Raw genomic sequence first — 17,323 nt, 5'->3', positions numbered from 1 at the left:
ATTTCCTGCTTTACCAATTTACTGCGATTTAGCCAACTTCAGGCAATTAGTGCAAGCAACGGAAAATAGATCTTATCGATAATTTACAGAAACTGTTGACATTGTTTTTGATACGGTGCTTGGGAAAAAAAAGTCCAAAAATGTATCCACCTCGCAAAATACACTTGTCAGAAGTGGGATTTGAACCCACACCTCCAAGGGAGGCTGCGATCTGGACGCAGCGCCTTAGACCACTCGGCCATCCTGACACTCTTCACACCTCCCTCATGGCTCAATTTCGAGCGTATAAACCAAAATGAGTGCCATGTAGTGAGTGAATGTTGTTTAATGTCCTCTGTATTTTCAATTCCAGACCTTCCTGCTCAGGGAAACAGTGGGATCTAAAGCTGATGAAGGAGAGAGGATGGATCATCCTGACAGTGAATCCAGTGGTGACTGCTTCTAATTCTCAATCATCGACTACATGGGGTGTGGACATGCAGAAGTTTGAGCCAGTGCACATGGCCGGTGGTGACTGCTACTAATTCTCAATCATCTACTACAAGGGGTGTGGACATGCAGAATTTGGAGCCAGTTCAAGATTCAGATCAGGAGGTGCCTGGCTCCATACCAATCAACTCAGTGCCTCTGAGACAAGGACTTGAACGGTACAGTTTGAGTCCTCGACCGCCATGCTCAACGCGGCTGCAAGGATTCGGGGTGGATTGACTGAATGTGGCATTTCTTGTTGTGTACTATTCTTGTATACTGGATTAGTATAGTATCTTTTTTTTGAGCAGCTATGTTTGTTTTGTATTGGTTAAGGAGAAATGTTGTGTTCGTCATGGGCACGCCTATGATGCACACCAAGGGAGGTAGGGAGTGTTAGTCTCCCCCGAGTTTTGGAGTTGGATGGTAGGCGCGGTGACGTGGAACCGGAGAGAATAAAAGGTAGGGGAAGGTGTTCCTCGTGGCCGAAGACTCCATATTATTCTTTGTGTATTTATTAAAACTTCTCTGCGAAACAGGCACTGTGTGTGCACGACGCAACACCCCCACCCCTCCCATCCCCTGAATACAGAAGTTAAAAACCAGCTGTGATTGGGACGCAGGGGACCCTGGTGCCACTGAACCTTCTGCACTGTGAACCTGCTGAACTATTGACAGCTGCGCTTTTAATATGTAGGGTCGAAACCTTTATCTCGGCCCCTCCATCACGATTTGTTGAAGATGCTGTGATTTCCTGCTTTACCGATTTACTGCGATTTAGCCAACTTCATGCAATTAGTGCAAGCAACGGAAAATAGATCTTATCGATAATTTACAGAAACTGTTCACATTGTTTTTGATACGGTGCTTGGGAAAAAAAAGTCCAAAAATGTATCAACCTCGCAAAATACACTTGTCAGAAGTGGGAATTGAACGCACGCCTCCAAGGGAGACTGGGACTTGAACGCAGCACCTTAGACCACTCGGCTATCCTGAAAGTCTTCACACCTTGCTCATGGCTCAATTTCGAGCGTATAAACCAAAATGAGTGCCATGTACTGAGTGAATGTTGTTTAATGTCCTCTGTATTTTCAATTCCAGACCTTCCTGCTCAGGGAAACAGTGGGATCTGAAGCTGATGAAGGAGAGAGGATGGATCATCTTGACAGTGAATCCGGTGGTGACTGCTACTAATTCTCAATCATCAACTACATGGGGTGTGGACATGCTGAATTTTGAGCCAGTGCACATGGCCGGTGGTGACTGCTACTAATTCTCAATCATCTACTACAGGGGGTGTGGACATGCAGAATTTGGAGCCAGTTCAAGATTCAGATCAGGAGGTGCCTGGCTCCATACCAATCAACTCAGTGCCTCTGAGACAAGGACTTGAACGGTACAGTTTGAGTCCTCGACCGCCATGCTCAACGCGGCTGCAAGGATTCGGGGTGGATTGACTGAATGTGGCATTTCTTGTTGTGTGTTATTCTTGTATACTGGATTAGTATAGTATCTTTTTTTTGAGCAGCTATGTTTGTTTTGTATTGGTTAAGGAAAAATGTTGTGTTCGTCATGGGCACGCCTATGATGCACACCAAGGGAGGTAGGGAGTGTTAGTCTCCCCCGAGTTTTGGAGTTGGATGGTAGGCGCGGTGACGTGGAACCGGAGAGAATAAAAGGTCAGGGAAGGTGTTCCTCGTGGCCAATGACTCTATATTATTCTCTGTGTATTTATTAAAACTTATCTGCGAAACAGGCACAGTGTGTGCACGATGCAACACACCCCTCCCATGCCCTGAATACAGAAGTTAAAAACCAGCTGTGATTGGGACGCAGGGGACCCTGGTGCCACTAAACCTTCTGCACTGTGAACCTGCTGAACTATTGACAGCTGCGCTCTTCATATGTAGGGTCGAAACCTTTATCTCTGACCCTCTATCACGATTTGTTGAAGATGCTGTGATTTCCCGCTTTACCGATTTACTGCGATTTAGCCAACTTCAGGAAATTAGTGCAAGCAACGGACAATAGATCTTATCGATAATTTACAGAAACTGTTGACATCGTTTTTGATACGGGTGCTTGGAAAAAAAAAGTCCAAAAATGTATCCACCTCGCAAAAGACACTTGTCAGAATTGGGATTTGAACCAACGCCTCCAAAGGAGACTGCGACCTGAACGCAGCGCCTTAGACCACTCGGCCATCCTGACACTCTTCACACTGCACTGATGGCTCACTTTCCAGCTTATAAACCAACATGAGTGCCATGTACTGAGTGAATGTTGTTTAATGATCTCTGTATTTTCAATTCCAGACCTTCCTGCTCAGGGAAACAGTGGGATCTGAAGCTGATGAAGGAGAGAGGATGGATCATCCTGACAGTGGATCCGGAGGTGACTGCTACTAATTCTCAATCATCTACTACATGGGGTGTGGACATGCTGAATTTTGAGCCAGTGCACATGGCCGGTGGTGACTGCTACTAATTCTCAATCATCTACTACAGGGGGTGTGGACATGCAGAATTTGGAGCCAGTTCAAGATTCAGATCAGGAGGTGCCTGGCTCCATACCAATCAACTCAGTGCCTCTGAGACAAGGACTTGAACGGTACAGTTTAAGTCCTCGACCGCCATGCTCAACGCGGCTGCAAGGATTCGGGGTGGATTGACTGAATGTGGCATTTCTTGTTGTGTACTATTCTTGTATACGGGTTTAGTATAGTATCTTTTTTTTGAGCAGCTATGTTTGTTTTGTATTGGTTAAGGAGAAATGTTGTGTTCGTCATGGGCACGCCTATGATGCACACCAAGGGAGGTAGGGAGTGTTAGTCTCCCCCGAGTTATTGAGTTGGATGGTAGGCGCGGTGACGTGGAACCGGAGAGAATAAAAGGTCAGGGAAGGTGTTCCTCGTGGCCAATGACTCTATATTATTCTCTGTGTATTTATTAAAACTTATTTGCGAAACAGGCACTGTGTGTGCACGATGCAACACACCCCTCCCATGCCCAGAATACAGAAGTTAAAAACCAGCTGTGATTGGGACGCAGGGGACCCTGGTGCCACTGAACCTTCTGCACTGTGAACCTGCTGAACTATGGACAGCTGTGCTTTTGATATGTAGGGTCGAAACCTTTATCTCGGCCCCTCTATCACGATTTGTTGAAGATGCTGTGATTTCCTGCTTTACCGATTTACTGCGATTTAGCCAACTTCAGGCAATTAGTGCAAGCAACGGAAAATAGATCTTATCGATAATTTACAGAAACTGTTGACATTGTTTTTGATACGGTGCTTGGGAAAAAAAAGTCAAAAAATGTATCCACCTCGCAAAATACACTTGTCAGAAGTGGGATTCGAACCCACGCCTCCAAAGGAGACTGTGACCTGGACGCAGCACCTTAGACCACTCGGCCATCCTGACACTCTTGACACTGCACTGATGGCTCAATTTCCAGCTTATAAACCAAAATGAGTGCCATGTACTGAGTGAATGTTATTTAATGTCCTCTGTATTTTCAATTCCAGACCTTCCTGCTCAGGGAAACAGTGGGATCTGAAGCTGATGAAGGAGAGAGGATGGATCATCCTGACAGTGGACCCTGTGGTGACTGCTACTAATTCTCAATCATCTACTACATGGGGTGTGGATTTGCAGAATTTTGAGCCAGTGCATATGGCCGGTGGTGACTGCTACTAATTCTCAATCATCTACTACAGGGGGTGTGGACATGCAGAATTTGGAGCCAGTTCAAGATTCAGATCAGGAGGTGCCTGGCTCCATACCAATCAACTCAGTGCCTCTGAGACAAGGACTTGAACGGTACAGTTTGAGTCCTCGACCGCCATGCTCAACGCGGCTGCAAGGATTCGGGGTGGATTGACTGAATGTGGTATTTATTGTTGTGTACTATTCTTGTATACTGGATTAGTATAGTATCTTTTTTTTGAGCAGCTATGTTTGTTTTGTATTGGTTAAGGAGAAATGTTGTGTTCGTCATGGGCACGCCCATGATCCACACCAAGGGAGGTAGGGAGTGTTAGTCTCCCCCGAGTTTTGGAGTTGGATGGTAGGTGCGGTGATGTGGAATCGGAGAGAATAAAAGGTAGGGGAAGGTGTTCCTCGTGGCCAAAGACTCCATATTATTCTTTGTGTATTTATTAAAACTTCTCTGCAAAACAGGCACTGTGTGTGCACGACGCAATACCCCCACCCCTCCCATCCCCTGAATACAGAAGTTAAAAACCAGCTCTGATTGGGACGCAGGGGACCCTGGTGCCACTGAACCTTCTGCACTGTGAACCTGCTGAACTATTGACAGCTGCGCTTTTGATATGTAGGGTCGAAACCTTTATCTCGGCCCCTCTATCACGATTTGTTGAAGATGCTGTGATTTCCTGCTTTACCGATTTACTGCGATTTAGCCAACTTCAGGCAATTAGTGCAAGCAACGGAAAATAGATCTTATCGATAATTTACAGAAACTGTTGACATTGTTTTTGATACGGTGCTTGGGAAAAAAAAGTCAAAAAATGTATCCACCTCGCAAAATACACTTGTCAGAAGTGGGATTCGAACCCACACCTCCAAAGGAGACTGCGACCTGAACGCAGCACCTTAGACCACTCGGCCATCCTGACACTCTTGACACTGCACTGATGGCTTAATTTCCAGCTTATAAACCAAAATGAGTGCCATGTACTGAGTGAATGTTGTTTAATGTCCTCTGTATTTTCAATTCCAGACCTTCCTGCTCAGGGAAACAGTGGGATCTGAAGCTGATGAAGGAGAGAGGATGGATCATCCTGACAGTGGATCCGGTGGTGACTGCTACTAATTCTCAATCATCTACTACATGGGGTGTGGACATGCTGAATTTTGAGCCAGTGCACATGGCCGGTGGTGACTGCTACTAATTCTCAATCATCTACTACAGGGGGTGTGGACATGCAGAATTTGGAGCCAGTTCAAGATTCAGATCAGGAGGTGCCTGGCTCCATACCAATCAACTCAGTGCCTCTGAGACAAGGACTTGAACGGTACAGTTTGAGTCCTCGACCGCCATGCTCAACGCGGCTGCAAGGATTCGGGGTGGATTGACTGAATGTGGCATTTCTTGTTGTGTACTATTCTTGTATACTGGTTTAGTATAGTATCTTTTTTTTTAGCAGCTATGTTTGTTTTGTATTGGTTAAGGAGAAATGTTGTGTTCGTCATGGGCACGCCTATGATGCACACCAAGGGAGGTAGGGATTGTTAGTCTCCCCCGAGTTTTGGAGTTGGATGGTAGGCGCAGTGACGTGGAACCGGAGAGAATAAAAGGCCAGGGAAGGTGTTCCTCGTGGCCAATGACTCTATATTATTCTCTGTGTATTTATTAAAACTTATCTGCGAAACAGGCACCATGTGTGCACGATGCAACACACCCCTCCCATGCCCTGAATACAGAAGTTAAAAACCAGCTGTGATTGGGACGCAGGGGACCCTGGTGCCACTGAACCTTCTGCACTGTGAACCTGCTGAACTATTGACAGCTGCGCTCTTGATATGTAGGGTCAAAACCTTTATCTCTGCCCCTCTATCACGATTTGTTGAAGATGCTGTGATTTCCCGCTTTACCGATTTACTGCGATTTAGCCAACTTCAGGAAATTAGTGCAAGCAACGGACAATAGATCTTATCGATAATTTACAGAAACTGTTGACATTGTTTTTGATACGGGTGCTTGGAAAAAAAAAGTGAAAAAATGTATCCACCTCGCAAAAGTCACTTGTCAGAAGTGGGATTCAAACCCACGCCTCCAAAGGAGACTGCGACCTGAATGCAGCACCTTAGACCACTCTGCCATCGTGACACTCTCGACACTGCACTGATGGCTCAATTTCCAGCTTATAAACCAAAATGAGTGCCATGTACTGAGTGAATGTTGTTTAATGTCCTCTGTATTTTCAATTCCAGACCTTCCTGCTCAGGGAAACAGTGGGATCTGAAGCTGATGAAGGAGAGAGGATGGATCATCCTGACAGTGGATCCGGTGGTGACTGCTACTAATTCTCAATCATCTACTACATGGGGTGTGGACATGCTGAATTTTGAGCCAGTGCACATGGCCGGTGGTGACTGCTACTAATTCTCAATCATCTACTACAGGGGGTGTGGACATGCAGAATTTGGAGCCAGTTCAAGATTCAGATCAGGAGGTGCCTGGCTCCATACCAATCAACTCAGTGCCTCTGAGACAAGGACTTGAACGGTACAGTTTGAGTCCTCGACCGCCATGCTCAACGCGGCTGCAAGGATTCGGGGTGGATTGACTGAATGTGGCATTTCTTGTTGTGTACTATTCTTGTATACTGGTTTAGTATAGTATCTTTTTTTTTAGCAGCTATGTTTGTTTTGTATTGGTTAAGGAGAAATGTTGTGTTCGTCATGGGCACGCCTATGAGGCACACCAAGGGAGGTAGGGATTGTTAGTCTCCCCCGAGTTTTGGAGTTGGATGGTAGGCGCAGTGACGTGGAACCGGAGAGAATAAAAGGCCAGGGAAGGTGTTCCTCGTGGCCAATGACTCTATATTATTCTCTGTGTATTTATTAAAACTTATCTGCGAAACAGGCACCATGTGTGCACGATGCAACACACCCCTCCCATGCCCTGAATACAGAAGTTAAAAACCAGCTGTGATTGGGACGCAGGGGACCCTGGTGCCACTGAACCTTCTGCACTGTGAACCTGCTGAACTATTGACAGCTGCGCTCTTGATATGTAGGGTCAAAACCTTTATCTCTGCCCCTCTATCACGATTTGTTGAAGATGCTGTGATTTCCCGCTTTACCGATTTACTGCGATTTAGCCAACTTCAGGAAATTAGTGCAAGCAACGGACAATAGATCTTATCGATAATTTACAGAAACTGTTGACATTGTTTTTGATACGGGTGCTTGGGAAAAAAAAGTGAAAAAATGTATCCACCTCGCAAAAGTCACTTGTCAGAAGTGGGATTCAAACCCACGCCTCCAAAGGAGACTGCGACCTGAAAGCAGCACCTTAGACCACTCTGCCATCGTGACACTCTTGACACTGCACTGATGGCTCAATTTCCAGCTTATAAACCAAAATGAGTGCCATGTACTGAGTGAATGTTGTTTAATGTCCTCTGTATTTTCAATTCCAGACCTTCCTGCTCAGGGAAACAGTGGGATCTGAAGCTGATGAAGGAGAGAGGATGGATCATCCTGACAGTGAATCCGGTGGTGACTACTACTAATTCTCAATCATCGACTACATGGGGTGTGGACATGCAGAAGTTTGAGCCAGTGCACATGGCCGGTGGTGACTGCTACTAATTCTCAATCATCTACTACAAGGGGTGTGGACATGCAGAATTTAGAGCCAGTTCAAGATTCAGATCAGGAGGTGCCTGGCTCCATACCAATCAACTCAGTGCCTCTGAGACAAGGACTTGAACCGTACAGTTTGAGTCCTCGACCGCCATGCTCAACGCGGCTGCAAGGATTCGGGGTGGATTAACTGAATGTGGCATTTCTTGTTGTGTACTATTCTTGTATACTGGATTAGTATAGTATCTTTTTTTTGAGCAGCTATGTTTGTTTTGTATTGATTAAGGAGAAATGTTGTGTTCGTCATGGGCACGCCTATGATGCACACCAAGGGAGGTAGGGAGTGTTAGTCTCCCCCGAGTTTTGGAGTTGGATGGTAGGCGCGGTGATGTGGAACCGGAGAGAATAAAAGGTCAGGGAAGGTGTTCCTCGTGGCCAATGACTCTATATTATTCTCTGTGTATTTATTAAAACTTATCTGCGAAACAGACACAGTGTGTGCACGATGCAACACACCCCTCCCATGCCCTGAATACAGAAGTTAAAAACCAGCTGTGATTGGGACGCAGGGGACCCTGGTGCCACTGAACCTTCTGCACTGTGAACCTGCTGAACTATTGACAGCTGCGCTCTTGATATGTAGGGTCGAAACCTTTATCTCTGCCCCTCTATCACGATTTGTTGAAGATGCTGTGATTTCCCGCTTTACCGATTTACTGCGATTTAGCCAACTTCAGGAAATTAGTGCAAGCAACGGACAATAGATCTTATCGATAATTTACAGAAACTGTTGACATTGTTTTTGATACGGGTGCTTGGAAAAAAAAAGTCCAAAAATGTATCCACCTCGCAAAAGACACTTGTCAGAAGTGGGATTCGAATCCACGCCTCCAAAGGAGACTGCGACCTGAACGCAGCGCCTTAGACCACTCGGCCATCCTGACACTCTTGACACTGCACTGATGGCTCAATTTCCAGCTTATAAACCAAAATGAGTGCCATGTACTGAGTGAATGTTGTTTAATGTCCTCTGTATTTTCAATTCCAGACCTTCCTGCTCAGGGAAACAGTGGGATCTGAAGCTGATGAAGGAGAGAGGATGGATCATCCTGACAGTGAATCCGGTGGTGACTGCTACTAATTCTCAATCATCGACTACATGGGGTGTGGACATGCAGAAGTTTGAGCCAGTGCACATGGCCGGTGGTGACTGCTACTAATTCTCAATCATCTACTACAAGGGGTGTGGACATGCAGAATTTAGAGCCAGTTCAAGATTCAGATCAGGAGGTGCCTGGCTCCATACCAATCAACTCAGTGCCTCTGAGACAAGGACTTGAACGGTACAGTTTGAGTCCTCGACCGCCATGCTCAACGCGGCTGCAAGGATTCGGGGTGGATTGACTGAATGTGGCATTTCTTGTTGTGTACTATTCTTGTATACTGGATTAGTATAGTATCTTTTTTTTGAGCAGCTATGTTTGTTTTGTATTGATTAAGGAGAAATGTTGTGTTCGTCATGGGCACGCCTATGATGCACACCAAGGGAGGTAGGGAGTGTTAGTCTCCCCCGAGTTTTGGAGTTGGATGGTAGGCGCGGTGATGTGGAACCGGAGAGAATAAAAGGTCAGGGAAGGTGTTCCTCGTGGCCAATGACTCTATATTATTCTCTGTGTATTTATTAAAACTTATTTGCGAAACAGGCACTGTGTGTGCACGATGCAACACACCCCTCCCATGCCCAGAATACAGAAGTTAAAAACCAGCTGTGATTGGGACGCAGGGGACCCTGGTGCCACTGAACCTTCTGCACTGTGAACCTGCTGAACTATGGACAGCTGTGCTTTTGATATGTAGGGTCGAAACCTTTATCTCGGCCCCTCTATCACGATTTGTTGAAGATGCTGTGATTTCCTGCTTTACCGATTTACTGCGATTTAGCCAACTTCAGGCAATTAGTGCAAGCAACGGACAAAAGATCTTATCGATAATTTACAGAAACTGTTGACATTGTTTTTGATAAGGGTGCTTGGAAAAAAAAGTCCAAAAATGTATCCACCTCGCAAAGACATTTGTCAGAAGAGGGGTTTGAACCCACGTCTCCAAGAGAGACTGTGACCTGAACGCAGCACCTTAGACCACCCGGCCATCCTGACACTCTTCACACCAGACTGATGGCTCAATTTACAGCTTATAAACCAAAATGAGTGCCATGTACTGAGTGAATGTTATTTAATGTCCTCTGTATTTTCAATTCCAGACCTTCCTGCTCAGGGAAAAAGTGGGATCTGAAGCTGATGAAGGAGAGAGGATGGATCATCCTGACAGTGGACCCTGTGGTGACTGCTACTAATTCTCAATCATCTACTACATGGGGTGTGGACTTGCAGAATTTTGAGCCAGTGCATATGGCCGGTGGTGACTGCTACTAATTCTCAATCATCTACTACAGGGGGTGTGGACATGCAGAATTTGGAGCCAGTTCAAGATTCAGATCAGGAGGTGCCTGGCTCCATACCAATCAACTCAGTGCCTCTGAGACAATCACTTGAACGGTACAATTTGAGTCCTCGACCGCCATGCTCAACGCGGCTGCAAGGATTCGGGGTGGATTGACTGAATGTGGTATTTATTGTTGTGTACTATTCTTGTATACTGGATTAGTATAGTATCTTTTTTTTGAGCAGCTATGTTTGTTTTGTATTGGTTAAGGAGAAATGTTGTGTTTGTCATGGGCACCCCCATGATCCACACCAAGGGAGGTAGGGAGTGTTAGTCTCCCCCGAGTTTTGGAGTTGGATGGTAGGTGCGGTGATGTGGAATCGGAGAGAATAAAAGGTAGGGGAAGGTGTTCCTCGTGGCCAAAGACTCCATATTATTCTTTGTGTATTTATTAAAACTTCTCTGCAAAACAGGCACTGTGTGTGCACGACGCAACACCCCCACCCCTCCCATCCCCTGAATACAGAAGTTAAAAACCAGCTCTGATTGGGACGCAGGGGACCCTGGCGCCACTGAACCTTCTGCACTGTGAACCTGCTGAACTATTGACAGCTGCGCTTTTGATATGTAGGGTCGAAACCTTTATCTCGGCCCCTCTATCACGATTTGTTGAAGATGCTGTGATTTCCTGCTTTACCGATTTACTGCGATTTAGCCAACTTCAGGCAATTAGTGCAAGCAACGGAAAATAGATCTTATCGATAATTTACAGAAACTGTTGACATTGTTTTTGATACGGTGCTTGGGAAAAAAAAGTAAAAAAATGTATCCACCTCGCAAAATACACTTGTCAGAAGTGGGATTCGAACCCACGCCTCCAAAGAAGACTGCGATCTGAACGCAGCACCTTAGACCACTCGGCCATCCTGACACTCTTGACACTGCACTGATGCCTCAATTTCCAGCTTATAAACCAAAATGAGTGCCATGTACTGAGTGAATGTTGTTTAATGTCCTCTGTATTTTCAATTCCAGACCTTCCTGCTCAGGGAAACAGTGGGATCTGAAGCTGATGAAGGAGAGAGGATGGATCATCCTGACAGTGGATCCGGTGGTGACTGCTACTAATTCTCAATCATCTACTACATGGGGTGTGGACATGCTGAATTTTGAGCCAGTGCACATGGCCGGTGGTGACTGCTACTAATTCTCAATCATCTACTACAGGGGGTGTGGACATGCAGAATTTGGAGCCAGTTCAAGATTCAGATCAGGAGGTGCCTGGCTCCATACCAATCAACTCAGTGCCTCTGAGACAAGAACTTGAACGGTACAGTTTGAGTCCTCGACCGCCATGCTCAACGCGGCTGCAAGGATTCGGGGTGGATTGACTGAATGTGGCATTTCTTGTTGTGTACTATTCTTGTATACTGGTTTAGTATAGTATCTTTTTTTTTAGCAGCTATGTTTGTTTTGTATTGGTTAAGGAGAAATGTTGTGTTCGTCATGGGCACGCCTATGATGCACACCAAGGGAGGTAGGGATTGTTAGTCTCCCCCGAGTTTTGGAGTTGGATGGTAGGCGCGGTGACGTGGAACCGGAGAGAATAAAAGGCCAGGGAAGGTGTTCCTCGTGGCCAATGACTCTATATTATTCTCTGTGTATTTATTAAAACTTATCTGCGAAACAGGCACCATGTGTGCACGATGCAACACACCCCTCCCATGCCCTGAATACAGAAGTTAAAAACCAGCTGTGATTGGGACGCAGGGGACCCTGGTGCCACTGAACCTTCTGCACTGTGAACCTGCTGAACTATTGACAGCTGCGCTCTTGATATGTAGGGTCAAAACCTTTATCTCTGCCCCTCTATCACGATTTGTTGAAGATGCTGTGATTTCCCGCTTTACCGATTTACTGCGATTTAGCCAACTTCAGGAAATTAGTGCAAGCAACGGACAATAGATCTTATCGATAATTTACAGAAACTGTTGACATTGTTTTTGATACGGGTGCTTGGAAAAAAAAAGTGAAAAAATGTATCCACCTCGCAAAAGACACTTGTCAGAAGTGGGATTCAAACCCACACCTCCAAAGGAGACTGCGACCTGAATGCAGCACATTAGACCACTCGGCCATCGTGACACTGCACTGATGGCTCAATTTCCAGCTTATAAACCAAAATGAGTGCCATGTACTGAGTGAATGTTGTTTAATGTCCTCTGTATTTTCAATTCCAGACCTTCCTGCTCAGGGAAACAGTGGGATCTGAAGCTGATGAAGGAGAGAGGATGGATCATCCTGACAGTGGAGCCGGTGGTGACTGCTACTAATTCTCAATTATCTACTACATGGGGTGTGGACATGCTGAATTTTGAGCCAGTGCACATGGCCGGTGGTGACTGCTACTAATTCTCAATCATCTAGTACAGGGGGTGTGGACATGCAGAATTTGGAGCCAGTTCAAGATTCAGATCAGGAGGTGCCTGGCTCCATACCAATCAACTCAGTGCCTCTGAGACAAGGACTTGAACGGTACAGTTTGAGTCCTCGACCGCCATGCTCAACGCGGCTGCAAGGATTCGGGGTGGATTGACTGAATGTGGCATTTCTTGTTGTGTACTATTCTTGTATACTGGTTTAGTATAGTATCTTTTTTTTGAGCAGCTATGTTTGTTTTGTATTGGTTAAGGAGAAATGTTGTGTTGGTCATGGGCACGTCTATGATGCACACCAAGGGAGGTAGGGAGTGTTAGTCTCCCCCGAGTTTTGGAGTTGGATAGTAGGCGTGGTGACGTGGAACCGGAGAGAATAAAAGGTCAGGGAAGGTGTTCCTCGTGGCCAATGACTCTATATTATTCTCTGTGTATTTATTAAAACTTACTTGCGAAACAGGCACTGTGTGTGCACGATGCAACACACCCCTCCCATGCCCTGAATACAGAAGTTAAAAACCAGCTGTGATTGGGACGCAGGGGACCCTGGTGCCACTGAACCTTCTGCACTGTGAACCTGCTGAACTATTGACAGCTGCGCTTTTGATATGTAGGGTCGAAACCTTTATCTCGGCCCCTCTATCACGATTTGTTGAAGATGCTGTGATTTCCTGCTTTACCAATTTACTGCGATTTAGCCAACTTCAGGCAATTAGTGCAAGCAACGGAAAATAGATCTTATCGATAATTTACAGAAACTGTTGACATTGTTTTTGATACGGTGCTTGGGAAAAAAAAGTCCAAAAATGTATCCACCTCGCAAAAGACACTTGTCAGAAGTGGGATTTGAACCCACACCTCCAAGGGAGGCTGCGACCTGGACGCAGCGCCTTAGACCACTCGGCCATCCTGACACTCTTCACACCTCCCTCATGGCTCAATTTCGAGCGTATAAACCAAAATGAGTGCCATGTAGTGAGTGAATGTTGTTTAATGTCCTCTGTATTTTCAATTCCAGACCTTCCTGCTCAGGGAAACAGTGGGATCTAAAGCTGATGAAGGAGAGAGGATGGATCATCCTGACAGTGAATCCAGTGGTGACTGCTTCTAATTCTCAATCATCGACTACATGGGGTGTGGACATGCAGAAGTTTGAGCCAGTGCACATGGCCGGTGGTGACTGCTACTAATTCTCAATCATCTACTACAAGGGGTGTGGACATGCAGAATTTGGAGCCAGTTCAAGATTCAGATCAGGAGGTGCCTGACTCCATACCAATCAACTCAGTGCCTCTGAGACAAGGACTTGAACGGTACAGTTTGAGTCCTCGACCGCCATGCTCAACGCGGCTGCAAGGATTCGGGGTGGATTGACTGAATGTGGCATTTCTTGTTGTGTACTATTCTTGTATACTGGATTAGTATAGTATCTTTTTTTTGAGCAGCTATGTTTGTTTTGTATTGGTTAAGGAGAAATGTTGTGTTCGTCATGGGCACGCCTATGATGCACACCAAGGGAGGTAGGGAGTGTTAGTCTCCCCCGAGTTTTGGAGTTGGATGGTAGGCGCGGTGACGTGGAACCGGAGAGAATAAAAGGTAGGGGAAGGTGTTCCTCGTGGCCGAAGACTCCATATTATTCTTTGTGTATTTATTAAAACTTCTCTGCGAAACAGGCACTGTGTGTGCACGACGCAACACCCCCACCCCTCCCATCCCCTGAATACAGAAGTTAAAAACCAGCTGTGATTGGGACGCAGGGGACCCTGGTGCCACTGAACCTTCTGCACTGTGAACCTGCTGAACTATTGACAGCTGCGCTTTTAATATGTAGGGTCGAAACCTTTATCTCGGCCCCTCCATCACGATTTGTTGAAGATGCTGTGATTTCCTGCTTTACCGATTTACTGCGATTTAGCCAACTTCATGCAATTAGTGCAAGCAACGGAAAATAGATCTTATCGATAATTTACAGAAACTGTTCACATTGTTTTTGATACGGTGCTTGGGAAAAAAAAGTCCAAAAATGTATCAACCTCGCAAAATACACTTGTCAGAAGTGGGAATTGAACGCACGCCTCCAAGGGAGACTGGGACTTGAACGCAGCACCTTAGACCACTCGGCTATCCTGAAAGTCTTCACACCTTGCTCATGGCTCAATTTCGAGCGTATAAACCAAAATGAGTGCCATGTACTGAGTGAATGTTGTTTAATGTCCTCTGTATTTTCAATTCCAGACCTTCCTGCTCAGGGAAACAGTGGGATCTGAAGCTGATGAAGGAGAGAGGATGGATCATCTTGACAGTGAATCCGGTGGTGACTGCTACTAATTCTCAATCATCAACTACATGGGGTGTGGACATGCTGAATTTTGAGCCAGTGCACATGGCCGGTGGTGACTGCTACTAATTCTCAATCATCTACTACAGGGGGTGTGGACATGCAGAATTTGGAGCCAGTTCAAGATTCAGATCAGGAGGTGCCTGGCTCCATACCAATCAACTCAGTGCCTCTGAGACAAGGACTTGAACGGTACAGTTTGAGTCCTCGACCGCCATGCTCAACGCGGCTGCAAGGATTCGGGGTGGATTGACTGAATGTGGCATTTCTTGTTGTGTGTTATTCTTGTATACTGGATTAGTATAGTATCTTTTTTTTGAGCAGCTATGTTTGTTTTGTATTGGTTAAGGAAAAATGTTGTGTTCGTCATGGGCACGCCTATGATGCACACCAAGGGAGGTAGGGAGTGTTAGTCTCCCCCGAGTTTTGGAGTTGGATGGTAGGCGCGGTGACGTGGAACCGGAGAGAATAAAAGGTCAGGGAAGGTGTTCCTCGTGGCCAATGACTCTATATTATTCTCTGTGTATTTATTAAAACTTATCTGCGAAACAGGCACAGTGTGTGCAAGATGCAACACACCCCTCCCATGCCCTGAATACAGAAGTTAAAAACCAGCTGTGATTGGGACGCAGGGGACCCTGGTGCCACTAAACCTTCTGCACTGTGAACCTGCTGAACTATTGACAGCTGCGCTCTTCATATGTAGGGTCGAAACCTTTATCTCTGACCCTCTATCACGATTTGTTGAAGATGCTGTGATTTCCCGCTTTACCGATTTACTGCGATTTAGCCAACTTCAGGAAATTAGTGCAAGCAACGGACAATAGATCTTATCGATAATTTACAGAAACTGTTGACATCGTTTTTGATACGGGTGCTTGGAAAAAAAAAGTCCAAAAATGTATCCACCTCGCAAAAGACACTTGTCAGAAGTGGGATTTGAACCAACGCCTCCAAAGGAGACTGCGACCTGAACGCAGCGCCTTAGACCACTCGGCCATCCTGACACTCTTCACACTGCACTGATGGCTCACTTTCCAGCTTATAAACCAACATGAGTGCCATGTACTGAGTGAATGTTGTTTAATGATCTCTGTATTTTCAATTCCAGACCTTCCTGCTCAGGGAAACAGTGGGATCTGAAGCTGATGAAGGAGAGAGGATGGATCATCCTGACAGTGGATCCGGAGGTGACTGCTACTAATTCTCAATCATCTACTACATGGGGTGTGGACATGCTGAATTTTGAGCCAGTGCACATGGCCGGTGGTGACTGCTACTAATTCTCAATCATCTACTACAGGGGGTGTGGACATGCAGAATTTGGAGCCAGTTCAAGATTCAGATCAGGAGGTGCCTGGCTCCATACCAATCAACTCAGTGCCTCTGAGACAAGGACTTGAACGGTACAGTTTAAGTCCTCGACCGCCATGCTCAACGCGGCTGCAAGGATTCGGGGTGGATTGACTGAATGTGGCATTTCTTGTTGTGTACTATTCTTGTATACGGGTTTAGTATAGTATCTTTTTTTTGAGCAGCTATGTTTGTTTTGTATTGGTTAAGGAGAAATGTTGTGTTCGTCATGGGCACGCCTATGATGCACACCAAGGGAGGTAGGGAGTGTTAGTCTCCCCCGAGTTATTGAGTTGGATGGTAGGCGCGGTGACGTGGAACCGGAGAGAATAAAAGGTCAGGGAAGGTGTTCCTCGTGGCCAATGACTCTATATTATTCTCTGTGTATTTATTAAAACTTATTTGCGAAACAGGCACTGTGTGTGCACGATGCAACACACCCCTCCCATGCCCAGAATACAGAAGTTAAAAACCAGCTGTGATTGGGACGCAGGGGACCCTGGTGCCACTGAACCTTCTGCACTGTGAACCTGCTGAACTATGGACAGCTGTGCTTTTGATATGTAGGGTCGAAACCTTTATCTCGGCCCCTCTATCACGATTTGTTGAAGATGCTGTGATTTCCTGCTTTACCGATTTACTGCGATTTAGCCAACTTCAGGCAATTAGTGCAAGCAACGGAAAATAGATCTTATCGATAATTTACAGAAACTGTTGACATTGTTTTTGATACGGTGCTTGGGAAAAAAAAGTCAAAAAATGTATCCACCTCGCAAAATACACTTGTCAGAAGTGGGATTCGAACCCACGCCTCCAAAGGAGACTGTGACCTGGACGCAGCACCTTAGACCACTCGGCCATCCTGACACTCTTGACACTGCACTGATGGCTCAATTTCCAGCTTATAAACCAAAATGAGTGCCATGTACTGAGTGAATGTTATTTAAT

The 17,323-nt window shown here is 45.9% G+C and overlaps 5 non-coding genes across 5 annotated transcripts; all 5 read right to left on the bottom strand.

The window, feature by feature from the left end:
• Positions 1-165: 165 nt before the first annotated feature.
• Positions 166-248, bottom strand: TRNAL-CAG (transfer RNA leucine (anticodon CAG)). Its single transcript has one exon. It is a non-coding gene; the product is annotated as a tRNA-Leu (tRNA).
• Positions 249-5,026: 4,778 nt separating this feature from the next.
• On the bottom strand, positions 5,027-5,109 carry TRNAL-CAG (transfer RNA leucine (anticodon CAG)). Its single transcript has one exon. It is a non-coding gene; the product is annotated as a tRNA-Leu (tRNA).
• A 3,559-nt stretch (positions 5,110-8,668) lies between these two features.
• On the bottom strand, positions 8,669-8,751 carry TRNAL-CAG (transfer RNA leucine (anticodon CAG)). The gene has a single exon. It is a non-coding gene; the product is annotated as a tRNA-Leu (tRNA).
• Positions 8,752-11,097: 2,346 nt separating this feature from the next.
• On the bottom strand, positions 11,098-11,180 carry TRNAL-CAG (transfer RNA leucine (anticodon CAG)). Its single transcript has one exon. It is a non-coding gene; the product is annotated as a tRNA-Leu (tRNA).
• A 4,766-nt stretch (positions 11,181-15,946) lies between these two features.
• On the bottom strand, positions 15,947-16,029 carry TRNAL-CAG (transfer RNA leucine (anticodon CAG)). The gene has a single exon. It is a non-coding gene; the product is annotated as a tRNA-Leu (tRNA).
• Between the last annotated feature and the right edge of the window lie 1,294 nt (positions 16,030-17,323).

The sequence above is a fragment of the Pleurodeles waltl genome, unplaced genomic scaffold (genome assembly GCF_031143425.1).
Source record: "Pleurodeles waltl isolate 20211129_DDA unplaced genomic scaffold, aPleWal1.hap1.20221129 scaffold_39, whole genome shotgun sequence".
Taxonomy (NCBI): domain Eukaryota; kingdom Metazoa; phylum Chordata; class Amphibia; order Caudata; family Salamandridae; genus Pleurodeles; species Pleurodeles waltl.
The sequence above is the reverse complement of the archived record's forward strand: the minus strand, read 5'-3'. Positions and strand labels throughout refer to the sequence as shown.